Source organism: Procambarus clarkii, chromosome 20 (genome assembly GCF_040958095.1).
Source record: "Procambarus clarkii isolate CNS0578487 chromosome 20, FALCON_Pclarkii_2.0, whole genome shotgun sequence".
In the NCBI taxonomy this organism is placed as follows: domain Eukaryota; kingdom Metazoa; phylum Arthropoda; class Malacostraca; order Decapoda; family Cambaridae; genus Procambarus; species Procambarus clarkii.
The window spans coordinates 35,196,635-35,214,478 of NC_091169.1; the positions used below are offsets into that span (position 1 = coordinate 35,196,635).

A 17,844-nucleotide genomic window follows, 5' to 3' on the forward strand; every position below is an offset into this window, starting at 1 on the left:
GCCAGAAACGTTATGCGTGTTAGAGGCTTTACAAAAATGTAAAAACATCATTGCTATGTACAGTACTCTCGTAAACCCAATGTAACTTCTTGTATATATATATATATATATATATATATATATATATATATATATATATATATATATATATATATATATATATATATATATAAAATACATAAATTATGTAAGGAATCATCCCGAACCTTGTATGCCTCATATGTCAGACCAATCCTGGACAATACGGCTCCAGGGTGGACACCCATATCTAGTCAAACACAAAACGAAGTTGGAAAAAGTTCAGTAGTATACCACCAGGTATACCAGGTGCCACCAGGTATACCAGGTCAGTGAGCTGAGAGCTGAGCCCCCAGAGCTGAAAGTAAAAGTGTCGAGGTAAGACAACTGTACGGGAATTAAACCTCACGACACAGGAAGACAGAAGAGTTAGGGGGAGATATGATTACCACCTCTACAATTCTCAGAGAAATTGACAGGGTAGCTAAAGACAAACTATTTAACACGGGTGGTACGCGAACAAGGGGACATGTACAGGTGGAGACTGAGTACCCAAATGAGCCACAGGGACGTTAGAATATTTTCAGTGTCAGAGTAATTAACAAATGGAATGCATTACGAAGTGTTGTGGTGGAGGTTGACTCCACCACATCAAATGTAGATATAATAGAGCCCAATAGGTTCTGAACCTATTAGGCGCGTTTCTTATCACCTAATGCACCTGTTCACCAAGCAGTAAATATATAGGTACCCAGGAGACGGCTAAATTGTGCACCCCATACTCGTCCTGTAAGCGCTAGCGCAAAAAATGGATTACAGAGGGCACGAATGGTTTGTACTTAACTTTATCTATAGATCCATATACAAACCCAACTGCTAGAGATACCTTGAGGACCACCTCGATATAAGTCTAACACACACACACACACACACACATGCATATATATATATATATATATATATATATATATATATATATATATATATATATATATATATATATATATATATATATATATATATATGTCGTACCTAGTAGCCAGAACTCACTTCTCAGCCTACTATTCAAGGCCCGATTTGCCTAATAAGCCAAGTTTTCCTGAATTAATATATTTACTATAATTTTTTTCTTATGAATTGATAAAGCTAACCCTTTTCTCTATGTATGAGGTCATTTTTTTTTATTGGAGTTAAAATTAACGTAGATATATGACCGAACCTAACCTAGCCATACCTAACCTAACCTAACCTATATTATAGGTAAGGTTAGGTTAGGTAGCCAAAAAAAGCTAGGTTAGGTTAGGTTAGGTAGGTTAGGTAGACGAAAAAACATTAATTCATGAAAACTTGGCTTATTAGGCAAATCGGGCCTTGAATAGTAGGCTGAGAAGTGCGTTCTGGCTACTTAGGTACGACATATATATATATATATATATATATATATATATATATATATATATATATATATATATATATATATATATTATATTTACATATCTGTTTTATACAAAAAAAATGAACATTAAGATGACACAAAAAAAAGTTCGCTTCCCAGAGGCTGTAGATTTCCTCGAACTCCTCTGACGCACGGGCAGGAACCGAGGATGCAGCGGGCATTCCCCCTCTGGATCGCGACACTGAGGCGCTGAAAGAGAAAACTTGCCGCTCTAGAGTCTCTTGTGGTGTCAATGAGCTTGGAACCCAGATCCTTGAGAAACCTTCTTGCACTCTCTCCCCATGGGCCTAGGGTCTCAGACCCTATTGGAACGAAGTTGTACCGATGATCTAATTGCCTGTACTTGGCTGACTTGTCTCTTTCTCTGCGTGTCGCCGCGGCTCCTGCTTGGCCAACAGAGGTTGATGTATGTAGTTGCCAGGGTGGATACGCAAGTATATTCCCATGCCAACTGTCTGCCACCCTTCCACGGACGCAGTGTGATTCCGTCTGGTCTGCCGGCAAAGCTAACAGAGTCACGGTTCAGTAGGTTGCGGGGCTCTCTCTCCGCTGGACACTGAGCAGAGGCAAGGCTTCTTTTAATGATGTCATTGACTTCGTCGTGTCCTAGTGTGCCAACCACCAGATTTTCCACAGTGCAGGCCATGCAATCCATATTCGTCAGCATCTGCCTTGCCGCAAATACACCTATGAACAGTGTGGATAGGGGCAGCAAGACGGAGAGCGACTGCAATACGGAGCTCCTGTGGATCAAGACGTGTGCCTGTCGCAGACATAGGGACAGCCAAAAGGAAGTCCCCTGCATGGGGAGCCCGCACAGCTGTGAGGCGTGCACGATCACTGGGGGGTTGTTGCTGCCTCCAGCAAAGCTGTGGCTTCTTTGTCTACAATGGGGCTGTCCCAACTGGATTGTTTCTTGGCTTTTGACCCGGCCAGGATTCGAACCCAATGCCGTCCAGGATCACCTGTGACCACCGCACCAATGATGAGCCTAGGCTAATAGGTAATATATTGACTTAATGCCCAGTATATTTATACTGGCTTTAACACACATACTGGGTCTATGTCCCCGACACAATGAATTATTATTATTATTGTATAATTTGATTTGCCTATGATCATACATACCACCCTGTATGAAGTTAATAGTGAATATTTGGCTAAAATATGTGATAGATCATTTTCAATTAAATATTTACACATTTATTGAATATTTGTTATAGAGGTGTGTCTGAAAATATATATTTATACACACAATTCACAATAATGTGAATGTCACAAGAATGTGACAACTTTTGTATATATAAATTAAAAATAAATAAAAAATGAATAGGAATTAGAATTCTGAGGCACACCGTGTACACAGTATATGAGGAGCTTGAAGTGCCAGGATAAGTTACGGGCTCACCATAGCCCGTGCTACTTGGAGCTTGTTCCGAGTAGCTGAATCTATAACAAGAACAGTGGGCAAGACGGGCCCCCTACTGCGGCAGATGACGTCATGTGATGCTCTTGTCATGGCCCATAGAGCGCGCGTTCCTTGAAAGTGGCCGTGTGGCCTAACGGATAAGGCGTCGGACTTCGGATCCGAAGATTGCAGGTTCGAATCCTGCCACGGTCGATTTTATTTATTTTATTTTTTTAGACGAGAAAGTATAGGTTACGTAATAATACTTATCTTTGCATTTCAATGCACTATTGTGACTCTGAAAACACCTTTTCTTATGTTTTGTCACCCGTGATAAATATTGTCCTTCGTCTATCTCCATGAGAAGTTTATATGTGGTGATCATGTTTCCCTTATATTCTCTCTCTTCCAGCGACGTGAGGTAAGGTAATTATCAGGAGAATATCAGGAGAAAGCACTAAGCCATTACGACAATATAGCTTTTGGAAGGGATATAAGGACAAGGATTTAGGATAGGACAGAGCAAAGGAATGGTGTCCAATGGACGATCGGGGATTGAGCGCCGACCTGCAAGAAGCGAGAACGTCACTCTGCCATCCAGTTCAAATAAGGTTTGATCGTTTGTGATCAGCTTTGTGACCAGTTTGGTGGCATGCCTATAAACTTTGGTCAGCTTTGTCCTTTGTTCCACGAGGTCAGGACTCCACGCCGGTGCCGCATATTCTAAAATCTGACGCGTGTTGAACAAGGTTCTGACCAACTTCATCTTCAGATTCCTAAAAACAGTAATTATGATGATCGACTTTGCATGTACAGATGATATCTATTTGATGCAAGCTTTGGTAACTGGTTTGGTGTAATATTAGTACCCAAGTGTTTTTATGTCCGGTTCCAGACGGGTATCCCAGCTTCATTACTTTCCACATGCTTTAGTTAAACTCTTGTAGCCTTGTGTAATAAGGTGATATCCAATTCTCACACTACAAAATGTTCAATTCAGTGTATTATTATGCACCCCATACCCATCTTGTGGGCGGTAGTGGAAAGGGTTACAGAGGCACATAATGATAAGATGTAATGTTTAACATTTTATCATTTTAATAACTAATTGTAAAATAAAATAAAAATAGCTTAAAGTTAGGAGAAAGTGTACACTTGACACAGGACCGTGTGGCCTAATGGATAAGGCGTCGGACTTCGGATCCGAAGATTGCAGGTTCGAGTCCTGTCACGGTCGATTAATTTGGTTCCACATTAAAGATGGTTGTTCTTTAGAACCATATACAAGGTGAACTGGGAGACAGTGACTCATTTCCTCCCTTATAGTACTGGTTTCTTCATGAGCTTGCAGATGGGACAGGTTAGGTTCATTGGTTTGGAGTCTTCTGTTGTCCTTCTTGAAGATGGGTAGAGTGCCTTTGCTAAACATGCTTTTGTAACAAGTAATCAACCACTGTACCGCGTTCTCATCTATATTTGGAAGCTATTATTATTATTATTATTATTATTATTATTATTATTATTATTATTATTATTATTGTTATTATTATTATTATATACATATTTCTGATAAATTTACTGTGCATTTACCGAAAAGTGTAGGCCCTCAATGATGACCGCTAGTAATGTAAATCACAATACTGCAGTTAGGTTACTACCCTTGTAATTTGATCACAAGCTCATTCACAAGGTAAATGAAAACTGTAATTAGTTTCTATATTTCACCACAAGTGTATGTAAATTGCTTCTGGTCTAAAGAACATTTTAGGGTTTCCTAAGCTAATTACGTGACTAACCTTTCCACAAGCATACCACAAGATGGGGTTCCTTAATAGGCTAATTAAGCTAGTGGAGAACACCCCCCCCCCCCTCCCCTCGGTATATATAATGGTTCCCCATTGTATTGCCATTATCTGCACACAACTACCTCGTTACGTGTAAATTAGACTTATCATTTTAATAGCTAATTGTAAAATAAAAAAAAAATTGTTTCAAGTTGCGAAAATTTGTGCACTTGACCTATGACCGTGTGGCCTAATGGATAAGGCGTCGGACTTCGGATCCGAAGATTGCAGGTTCGAGTCCTGTCACGGTCGATTTGATTCCACTCTGAAATTGGATTCCCTTTTTAAATGCGAAAACTCTTTGTTTTTTTGTTATAAAATATTACTGGAAATTTAAAGTTTACTAGGACTTTAGTTATAAATATAGTTTGAAAAATTGGTATTTATTTTTTTTGACGAGTCATGCCTAAAAAGCCTCGCCTTTCGTATTGATTAATACTGCGATAAGACTATTATAGCATTAAATAATACTAATTAATGACAAGGTAACGAATGTGGGCGTGTAGTGCGACGTGTCACCTGTGCTGCTGCTGCTGCTGCCTCTCTATGAACATTTGTGTTCCCAAGACTACATTGAATTACAGAAAATATACGAATTCAAAATTTAAACAATAATTCACTGTGTCGGGGGGGACAGGCAGCTACTTTATGCATACAGTACATGTTAAGCTTATATCAAAGTCCCCGAAAGGTCGAATTATTGACCCTCCCCAGGATGCACCCCCCCCCCCCCCACACAGCAAGCTGACTAACTTCCGGGTACCTATTTACTGCTAGGCGAATAGACGCATTAGATGAAAGGAAACGTTCAACCATTTCTGTTGCTTCCGGGAATCGAACCCAGGATCTCGTTTATCCGCTATATTGCCTTCCTTGTCACTCCTACATGTTTCTCCAATTTGTTGTCGTGTTGGAGGATTGTATGGAGGGATTTCTAACACAATATGCTGTCTCTGGCGTTGGGAAACCTTAGGAAGACGGACTGCAGCATGATGCTGGAGTGTGGTGGTATTGGTTCACTGTGATACCCTATAGTATATAATATGTGGAGGACGGCAGGGCATCCACGCCCCGCTCCTGTGCCAGGTAAGTTACGGGCTCACCATAGCCTGTGCTACTTGGAACTTATTTCGAGTAGCTGAATCTATAACAACAACAAGGCAGGGCATCCCAGTTACAGACCCACTCCTGTGCCAGATATGTCCAATACGGGCTCACCATAGCCCGTGCTACTTGCCCCGCTCCTGTGCCAGGTAAGTTACGGGCTCACCATAGCCGGTGCTACTTGGAACTTATTCCGAGTAGCAGACTCTGTAACAACAATAACAAACGGCAGGTCATCATTTGGAACAACTTTTCCATAAAAATCACGTGATAACTTTATTTTTGTATATAAACCCCGGTATTAATTTAATGTTATAATACGCCCATAAAATTTCGACATTCGTACACCTGTGTGAAGTGAATTTACATTAATGAATAATTGACAAGCCCAGAGGGTCGTATATATACGACCCTCATCATAATTATGTCCCGATTCAATAGCTTTTTATGGGTGATTGGCAGAGCCAGAGCAATAAATCCCTGGGAAGGCTCGTTCGCATGCCTCTGACACTTCGTACACATAATTATAACTTCACCTTACCAAGCCCTTCAGTGTTGCAAGACTTGGACAACAGTTTACGTAGAACATAAATGTGCCTAAAATTAAAGCTGAAATTTTGCTAAAGGCGATACTCGCGAACTATACGACCCGCCCTCCTAATAGAACGTCACATTTTGACGTGTACTCTTGAGGTTATCTTGAGGTTATTACTCTACCCTAATGCCAAAAATTGTACGAGAAAATGGTAGCGGCTCGCGAAATTGACATACCGTCCCGTTTTCTGTTTTGGGTCCTCTGGCATGTTAGGATAAGGGCACTTTAGTACCACAGTTTCTTGACGTTGGGAAACCTTAGGAAGACGGGCTGCACGTGAGAGAGGCCCGGATAATGGCCCTCAATTGGTGTCCGCCATTGGCCAGTGGTGCTCTTTAGTGCTATGTTTCAAAATTTCTCTAGTGTGTAGAGAAAGAACCGCTGCCCTACAGAGACCTCTAGAATTTCCCCTGAATTTCCCCGAGAGCCACCATCTCCAGCCTCCTCGATGGAGGCAGGACGCTTGTCCAAGCTCCCCTAATTATTCCCCAGGATTTGTTTTCCCGCTAAATTTCAAGACTTTCTGTTCCCCGACGCCAGGAAACTAGACGGATAGAAAACCTTTCGACTCCGGAACTAAAGGAGTCCAGCAGACACCAGGCTCTAGTTACAGTAAGTGGTTACTGTAAGGTTCAAGTATTCTTGAACCTTACTGTATTCTTGAATCTCACTTGCGTCAAATAATATACAAAATTATAGTTAAGATCATTGCTTGGTGATGGTGATGACAACGTGAATCAAAATGATAATGAATGAGTGTAATTATAGTGACGATGATGATAATGACTACGATAACGATAATAATAAATAAAACTAGCTCTTGCATTATTTCAGATGAAATCTGAAATCTTCCACCTCAACGTAAGATAACATACTTCGCAGTAAAGTAGAATTGCCAGTACATTACTGGTGCACCATACGTCTGACGCTGTAGTGTGTAGACTTTTTTGTTGACCAGACCACACACTAGAAGGTGAAGGGACGACGACGTTTCGGTCCGTCCTGGACCATTCTCAAGTCGACTTGACTTGAATTGACTTGATAATGGTCCAGGACGGACCGAAACGTCGTCGTCCCTTCACCTTCTAGTGTGTGGTCTGGTCAACATACTTTAGCCACGTTATTGTGACTCATCGCCTGCATATAGACTTTTTTGTTATTATTATTTTCTACCACAGACGTAGCCACACATTTACAATGCTAACCAGCATATATACATTTTCTTCTGTCCTCCATGGACAGGGTTAGAGATGTGTTAAACATATAGTTCAGGGATTTATTGAACAATCAACCACAGAAGGTGATTGTAGTGTTTTTAAAATGCTAAGTTAACCTACATACGTAAATGCATAGATACACACGTTTACGTATGCCCTACATAAAGTGTTCGCTGTGTCTTTTACAGTGTCATTAATGTGCATTTACAAAGGTAAAATGTAGTTCTGATTAGCTTCTATATATACTTTATACACATACATACACATATTATTATATACTTGTATATATATATGTATGGTGCACCATATATATATATATATATATATATATATATATATATATATATATATATATATATATAATATATATATATATATATATATATATATATATATATATATTATATATATATATTATATATATATATATATATTATATATATATATATATATATATATATATATATTATATATATATATATATATATATATATATATACAGACACACATATACATACATATATGCACACACATGCATTCACATACATTTAGTCTCTTTTACTCTGACAGGGTGAGATAGCTGATAGAGAAACTAGTGTGCAATTAAGCACTTAACCACTGAAGGTGATTAAGATGCTTTTACAAGCTCAGGTTATATAGTTACATCACATACATACTTTATATAATTGATGCATTACATGGTCAATCTTGGATACAAGTCCAATATATCATCAAGTGTTCCAGTACTCATATAGTAGTTACACAGTTCAGCATACCTTAGCACAGGAGGGCGAAAGTCAGTCAATATGGGACATTCTACAATATAATGTTCAAGAGAGTGCATGTTTTCTCTTTCACAAAGTTGACACATTGTGTACTCGACATTTGGGTTTTGAGAAAGCTGCCAGATACGTCTATATCCCAGGCGTATTCTGGCCACTATAACATCACATAGAGTGTAGTGTGTGGTGGTAGAGTGGCGAGTTTGGACCGTCACGTTTCTGGACATTGCTGACCACACTGTGGACTAGGATTCATCAAGCATTTACACATCCACTGACGAAAACTGTAAATCTTTCCTCGATCATCTCGGCTCTGTTTACGTGAAACAGGTAATGGGCTCCGAAGCACTACGAGGTTGTTTATAACGATAATAACCTTGTGAGAGTTGTGAAATTTCCAAACTCGTAAACTGTTTAATAAACGTAAAAAAGCCGTCATGGTTAAGGACAGATGTACGTGTTTCGTAAATAGATGTGTAAATGTTTGCTGAATCCTGGCCCGCTAGGTTCGAACGCTTCTGTTTAGACAAATCAATTTGAAAGTAGTGAAACTGTGCCAAAGGTTATATATCGATCTATATATTACATCAACCACATGGTTTTATTTTACGCGCGAACACTTGCGTCCCAAATGAGTTGGTTACGTTTGTAAGTTATATTTTAATGCTCGCTTACTGTGATCCGCTTCGTTAACACCAACGTCATTCCTAACAAATAGATGTGGTGGCGCATAAATATACCCGTGCAATACACTGCAATAAAAACATATAGGGATTGGAGGCAGCTATATCTGTAAACGAGATAATGATGAAGTGCAGGTAGCAGCGTTACTTCCACGCCCACACCTGGGGTGCACTCCCTCCATCATGATGAAGGTCCTAAGTTAGTGTGGTAGAAGCACCTGTTAGTACTGCACCCGCTAGTAGCTAGCGCGCGCTCTCGCACTCGCTCTCTTGCTCTTTCGCTCTTGGGCTCACTTGCTTGCTCTCTCTCTCTCGCTCTCTCTCTCACACTCACACATCAAGCCTACCCAACAAACGCCTCACAGTAGTGTGAGACATTCAAGAGTGAACACGGCGTTGCTTTTCGCCCGGCATCCATCCGTATGGGGTAAAGTCCCTGAGAAAACTTCGGCGGTGTGTCCTCCAATTACAGAAAAGTTAGCCTAATACTGCTTGGGCTGTAAGCGAGGAGGAACAACGTGCAGGCATGCTGGGCTCGTCTACTGTGGTTGTGAGGGTTGAGCTTCAGCTCTTGGGCCCTTCCTTCTTAAACCTTCAATCGACTGGTGTACAAGTTCCTGAACGTTTGTGTATTGACTCATTGTCTCCCTAGTTTATCCTACTTTTTACATGACAACGAAATTCTCTCAAATCTCTCTTTCTCATGTGGGTATATTTAGTTTCCAACTATGTGTGTATATAATATTTTGGAAATATCTTAAGTTGGATTAGTGTGGTCATCTCAAAGAAAGCAGAGCTAGCATAAGTGCAGTTAAGTCCTATAGAAACTGTATAGGTGGAGTGCCCCAACAGAGATCATAGGACCTCTGTTGTTTATCACATAAATATAAAGTATATATAGACGATTTATACAGGGTTGAACAGCAACATTCGCAACTTTGCTGACGATACAAAAATAGCGCGAGATATAAAGTCAAAGACACAAAATCGCTAAAACAAAAAATACGGTGTCTAAAGTGGGTTTAATATGGACGAAAAATGGGTAGTTGAAGACGATGATCCACAATAACGTGTCTTGAAGATGTGAGAACTAAACCACACACCAGAAGATGAGAAGACGACGTCGTTTCGGTCCGTCTTGGACCATTCTCAAGTCCAGGACCTTGATAATGGTCCATGACGGACCATTGGTAGATGAAGTTTAACACTGGAAAGTACAGGGTTCTAAGCTTAGGTAATAATAAAGAGTTCACATATATCTGCTGTAGAGTGTTGATATTGAGAAATCTGAATGATAAAAATATCTGGGAGTCATGATAAGTCCAGACCCTACAGGCCATCCTCCTAAAATGAGAGTACGTATGATAACAATCTGGTCGAAAGTTCCGATATGTACTGTTGGACCCTAAACAAGTTCAAGTTTTGTATTACTGAATGGCCAAAATGGCATTTTAGTAAACCGGAAACGTAACTAAAAAAAACCTAACCTGCCCAAACAATTCTAGGAGGAACATACGCTTAGGCCTAATATAGTACATATGTGTGTTTTATACTAGGCTTAGAAATGTTTGTATTTAAGCTTTCTTTTCGTCCTCTACAAATTTAATGGTACAAAAACGTAAACTTTTTGCGGCCCAGCGGTACATATTGGTACGTTTGAACATATAGCTGCTGTAAGTACAATCTTAAGCATAAAATTAATGCATAAATTATTAATTAAATTTAGTTTAAAAATCAATGCATAAGGTAGGGAATTGGGCAAAGATGAAGCTGGGATTTATTTATATAAGCTTCAGCAATAAGACAAAATATTATTCTTCAGCTTTATCTTGGCCTTGTTACGTCCCCTGTTAGATTATTCTGTTAAGTCTTGGTCTCATTCTCATGTTAACATATTATTAACGTATGTTAACAGAAAACTGCTGAAGGCTTATTTGACCATACGACGCACCTTTTATTTATATTCAACCAAACTGATTCATATTATATATATATTATATATATATATATATGTCGTACCTAGTAGCCAGAACGCACTTCTCAGCCTACTATGCAAGGCCCAATTTGCCTAATAAGCCAAGTTTTCATGAGTTATTTGTTTTTCGACTACCTAACCTACCTAACCTAACCTAACTTTTTCTGCTACCTAACCTAACCTAACCTATAAAGATAAGTTAGGTTAGGTTAGGTAGAGTTGGTTAGGTTCGGTCATATATCTACGTTAATTTCAACTCCAATAAAAAAAAATTGACCTCATACATAATCAAATGGGTAGCTTTATCATTTCATAAGAAAAAAATTAGAGAAAATATATTAATGCAGAAAAACTTGGCTTATTAGGCAAATCGGGTCTTGCATAATAGGCCGAGAAGTGCATTCTGGCTACTAGGTACGACATTATATATATATATATATATATATATATATATATATATATATATATATATATTTTTTTTTTTTTTTTTTTGAGATATATACAAGAGTTGTTACATTCTTGTACAGCCACTAGTACGCGTAGCGTTTCGGGCAAGTCCTTAATCCTATGGTCCCTGGAATACGATCCCCTGCCGCGAAGAATCGTTTTTTCATCCAAGTACACATTTTACTGTTGCGTTAAACAGAGGCTACAGTTAAGGAATTGCGCCCAGTAAATCCTCCATATATATATATATATATATATATATATATATATATATATATATTATATATATATATATATATATATATATATATATATATATATATATATAATATATAATATATATATATATATATATATATATATATATATATAATATATATAATATATATAATATATATAATATATATATATATATATATATATATATATATAATATATATAATATATAATATATATAATATATATATATATATATATATATATATATATATATAATATATATAATATATAATATATATAATATATATATATATATATATATATATATATATATATATATATATATATATATATATATAATGGCTAACCTGCGCTTGAAACAATCCAGCAATCCAACGTCTAGTATGTTACCCGGAAATTTACTACATAAATTAACAACCCTGTTTCCCAACCAACACTCATACATATCCCTCCCAGTCCAAACCTCTCCAGCTCGCAGCCACTGAATCAAGCTGTGTTGATACACCCATTGAAATTGAAATTGAAATAAGTTTATTGAGGTAAAATACACACAAAGGGATAAGGTAGCTCAAGCTATTCTCACCCCGTTCAGTACATCGTGTTAATACATACATATACACACATCACAAACAATAAACATATTACCAAACATTCTGAGAGATAAACATATACATTTCCTCCTTTACACAAGTAAATCCTCACACCTCAGTCATGTCCACTCCGCACTCCTCGTCCCTTCACACTGCAAACTGAGATAATTCAATGTTACAATGAATAATTACAATGGAGACCTCCAATTCCCGGGATCACTACCAGTATCGAAGGAAACCCAGGCCCACTCTGTAATATGGAGACCAAAACCGAACAGCACAATACAAATGAGGCCCCACAAGGGCAAGATAAAGCTGAAGATCATCATCCCATCCTTATCGCTTCCGCACACAAATCCAAGCATTCTATCTCCTTCATTCCACTCAAGACTTGCTGCCAATTATGACTCTCGGTCATCACACTTAAAGAGTACACAACCTCAACACTGTCCAACCGGTGTCTGGCAACGCTTCATCATTCATTCACTACCCAAGCTTACTCAAGTGGAATCGGCCTACATTTTTTCACCACCAAACTGCACCTGGCAATCCCTAGTCTACTGCGAAAGCCTAGCCAGACCGTTCTGTAACGATCCTGTGTCCCCATCCTCAACAGTCTTCCACTGGGACCCAACTTCATTTATACTCTGCTCTCTTTGAAACAATTGACTCAAGCCCCAATATAACCCCCTCCCGTATATAACATGCACCTTCAACTTTCTAAACTCTCGTGAGGAAGAGTATCAAGTCGAATTTCGGTATGAAAGGGGGAGGACATCATTATAAGGCGAGTGCTGGTGGTAATTAAGGGTCCACGACGAAAAGAAACGTGTTGCTGTTAAACGTTGCCAGGTTGTTAATGTTGTTAAACACTTGAAAGGTTTATATACGATACAAACGTTATTCTGCTAATGGGTGCCTATAACGCCCAGGTATCTATTTACTACTACGTGAACAGGAGCATTATTAGATGAAAAGAAAACGAGCCAAACCATTTCCACCCCTCACGGGAATGGAACCCGGTATTCCCGATTATGAATCGAGAATAAGAACATAAGAACAAAGGTTAGACTGCAGAAGGCCTATTGGCCCATACGAGATAGCTCCTATCTATAACCACCCAATTCCACTCATATACATGTTCAACCCACGCTTGCAACAATCGAGGGACCCCATAATAAAGCTAACTGTACTACCAGACCCAGCAGCTGTTCTGATAAGCTGCATCTGATAGATAAAGAACACTTTTTTCAGTTTTCCATTTTTTCAATTTTTCAGTTTCACTGAAACTGAAAAATTAAAAACATTCCTAAGTAATAGTTTAAGTGCGCTTAAAAGTCTTTTAACGAAGTTCCGAAGTGGTACGAGCCTGAGTAACCTGACATTTATATGTAGATGATGCCACGTCGGTGGACGTCACATGTCACTTCACCACCTTACCGTTGTTTGTTAAATGTTGGGGACGGTCAGAATATTTGGGCTGGGCCCCCATAAACCTAGCACCCTTTATGTCTTCACTACGTCAAACCATAAGCATAATACGCAACTGTAATATAATGCCACTTTAAACACCGTTGACTGGCCCTTGGGCATAGCCTAACGCTAAGTCAGAACAAATCTTGACACTATAATTAGGAGTTACAACTATACCAATCAGCACGGACTACACAAGTACATGTTGTATCCTTGTAAATGTCTGTGACTGTAGAAGACATTTCTTCCTTACAGCTACCAGGCCACACGGCTTCCGTTCTTCACTTGTCCAGCTAAGGCAGTGCTACCCACGGGGCATTACAGCTGGAGGGCTTTAGAGCCACATATGGGAAAGCAACTTAAAAGGCTTTAACCACGTATACATGGGGAAGTGACCAATTGTTTTTCACCCCCCCCCCCCTCATTTGTCTGCAGGCACAGGATTTGAACCCTGCATGGACGCAGCAAAATTTTCCTGCTGCTTTGTTTTTTTTTTATTTTGCGAGATTCCAACCCGCTTATTCACCTATAATACGTACCTTTTATGCTTAACTAAATCAATCTTAAAAATGCGACATATTAGCACAAATTAAAGCACCGTAACACTGACGTTTTCGAGGCATCGGTCTCGACAGGTTTGGTGGGCTGGTTGGGCGCGTACGAGTCTGCTTGCACAAATATTTATGAGGACATGTACCCATTATGATTCTCAATTACTAATCAACCCCTATTGACATTTTTTTCAGATATTCCAGAGATGCCACTGCAGTATATTTATGTAACAAGATGCTAGTGGCAGTGTACTGAATTCTTCACACAATACTGACATTGCTACAGTGAATCTTATGAGACGAAATACTAGTGTTGCAAACACTGTTGTAAGCCTTTGATGAATTAATGCCAGCAGGATGACAACGTTACAGTGAACCTAAATACGAAATGTGTGTGTTTGGAATGCTGCATAAACGTTTACCAGGCAAGTGTTGAGACCCCACCTGAAGACCCCTAGCCTAAGGTCGCCATATCTCAACAGTGAGAAGCACCACACACGTCACCACGACCATCCGCGCCAAAGGGCCAAAATACTTTGGCCCTTTGGCGTTGTGTGTGTGTGTGTGTGTGTGTGTGTGTGTGTGTGTGTGTGTGTGTGTGTGTGTGTGTGTGTGTGTGTGTGTGTGTGTGTGTGTGTGTACTCACCTAGTTGTGCTTGCGAGGGTTGAGCTCTGGCTCTTTGGTCCCGCCTCTCAACCGTCAATCAACAGGTGTGTGTGTGTGTGACATTTTCAAATAAAGTTAGATAAATATACACACATACAAAAAGAATAGGGGTGGTAGAAGAAGAAAATATCAAAGTGTTCAGTGAGGATCCACAAGGTCTTCTCTGAGTACTCTTTATTTTCTTCTCCGAGACTATGGGTCCCTACACTTGCACCAGAGGTGGTACCCCTTATATATATATATATATATATATATATATATATATATATATATATATATATATATATATATATATATATATATATATATATATGACCGAAAAAGTAAGATTAATAATTCTAACACGAATTTTCTCTATCTTTCTTATGTTTCTTTTCACTGTTGATGGTAATTCAAAGATCAATTCTCCAAAATTCATTTTTATTTCTAGTCTGACGCGACACTTGAGCGCGTTTCGTAAAACTTATTACATTTTCAAAGACTTTAGTTTACAAACACACAACTGAAACTGAATAGAGCTTTACACATCTTCGAGGTTTATATCTACATTTGGGTGAGGTGGATGAGGTGAAAAACGAACTTTCAACAATGGGTATTAAATTCCAACACAAGACAGAACACGAAACAATGGGTATTGAATGGGCATTAAATTCAAACAAAAAACAGAACACGAAACAATGGGTATTGAATGGAAGTATTTGTAGAAGGCCTATTGGTCCATATTTCTTGATGCTTCAATATTGGAGCGGAGTCTTGAAGTGGGTAGAATATAGTTGTGCATTAATTGGCTGTTGATTGCTGGTGTTGACTTCTTGATGTGTAGTGCCTCGCAAACGTCAAGCCGCCTGCTATCGCTGTATCTATCGATGATTTCTGTGTTGTTTGCTAAGATTTCTCTGGTGATGGTTTGTTTGTGGGAAGAGATTATATGTTCCTTAATGGAGCCCTGTTGCTTATGCATCATTAAACGCCTGGAAAGAGATGTTGTTGTCTTGCCTATATACTGTTTTTTTTGAGGCTTACAGTCCCCAAGAGAGCATTTGAAGGCATAGACGACGTTGGTCTCTTTTAAAGCGTTCTGCTTTGTGTCTGGAGAGTTTCTCATGAGTAGGCTGGCCGTTTTTCTGGTTTTATAGTAAATCGTCAGTTGTATCTTCTGATTTTTGTCTGTAGGGATAACGTTTCTACTGACAATATCTTTCAGGACCCTTTCCTCAGTTTTATGGGCTGTGGAAAAGAAGTTCCTGTAAAAAGTCTAATAGGGGGTATAGGTGTTGTGTTAGTTGTCTCTTCAGAGGTTGCATGGCGTTTCACTTTCCTTCTTATGATGTCTTCCACGAAACCATTAGAGAAGCCGTTGTTGACTAGGACCTGCCTTACCCTACAGAGTTCTTCGTCGACTTGCTTCCATTCTGAGCTGTGGCTGAGGGCACGGTCGACATAAGCGTTAACAACACTCCTCTTGTACCTGTCCGGGCAGTCACTGTTGGCGGAGAAGATACAACTGACGATTTACTATAAAACCAGAAAAACGGCCAGCCTACTCATGAGAAACTCTCCAGACACAAAGCAGAACGCTTTAAAAGAGACCAACGTCGTCTATGCCTTCAAATGCCCTCTTGGGGACTGTAAGCTTAAAAAAAAACAGTATATAGGCAAGACAACAACATCTCTTTCCAGGCGTTTAATGATGCATAAGCAACAGGGCTCCATTAAGGAACATATAATCTCTTCCCACAAACAAACCATCACCAGAGAAATCTTAGCAAACAACACAGAAATCATCGATAGATACAGCGATAGCAGGCGGCTTGACGTTTGCGAGGCACTACACATCAAGAAGTCAACACCAGCAATCAACAGCCAATTAATGCACAACTATATTCTACCCACTTCAAGACTCCGCTCCAATATAGAAGCATCAAGAAATATGGACCAATAGGCTTTCTACAATTACTTCCATTCAATACCCATTGTTTCGTGTTCTGTCTTGTGTTTGAATTTAATACCCATTCAATACCCATTGTTTCGTGTTCTGTCTAGTGTTGGAATTTAATACCCAGTGAATACCCATTGTTGAAAGATCGTTTTTCCACCTCATCCACCTCACCCAAATGTAGATATAAACCTCGAAGATGTGTAAAGCTCTATTCAGTTTCAGTTGTGTGTTTGTAAACTAAAGTCTTTGAAAATGTAATAAGTTTTACGAAACGCGCTCAAGTGTCGCGTCAGACTAGAAATAAAAATGAATTTTGGAGAATTGATCTTTGAATTACCATCAACAGTGAAAAGAAACATAAGAAAGATAGAGAAAATTTGTGTTAGAATTATTAATCTTACTTTTTCGGTCATATTTAATAATATATGTCTACAGGAAAGACTGCTACCAAAATATACTAATATATATATATATATATATATATATATATATATATATATATATATATATATATATATATATATATATATATATATATCGACTTGAGAATGGTCCAGGACGGACCGAAACGTCGTCGTCCCTTCAATTTCTAGTGTGTGGTCTGGTCAACATACTTCAGCCACGTTATTGTGACTCATCGCCTGCATATATATATATATATATATATATATAGTGTTGCACTGTACAACAGGCTTTATTTTTTTTAATATAATTACCATTATAATGGAAAAGGAGCATAGTACGGAATATATTATATATATATATATATATATATATATATATATATATATATATATATAATGTCGTACCTAGTAGCCAGAACGCACTTGTCAGCCTACTATGCAAGGCCCGATT

General features: G+C 38.6%; 3 non-coding genes across 3 annotated transcripts; all 3 read left to right on the plus strand.

Annotated features, from left to right (window-relative positions):
* Window positions 1-3,022: 3,022 nt before the first annotated feature.
* Window positions 3,023-3,095, plus strand: TRNAR-UCG (transfer RNA arginine (anticodon UCG)). The gene has a single exon. It is a non-coding gene; the product is annotated as a tRNA-Arg (tRNA).
* A 951-nt stretch (window positions 3,096-4,046) lies between these two features.
* On the plus strand, window positions 4,047-4,119 carry TRNAR-UCG (transfer RNA arginine (anticodon UCG)). Its single transcript has one exon. It is a non-coding gene; the product is annotated as a tRNA-Arg (tRNA).
* Window positions 4,120-4,905: 786 nt separating this feature from the next.
* Window positions 4,906-4,978, plus strand: TRNAR-UCG (transfer RNA arginine (anticodon UCG)). Its single transcript has one exon. It is a non-coding gene; the product is annotated as a tRNA-Arg (tRNA).
* The last annotated feature ends 12,866 nt before the right edge of the window (window positions 4,979-17,844 follow it).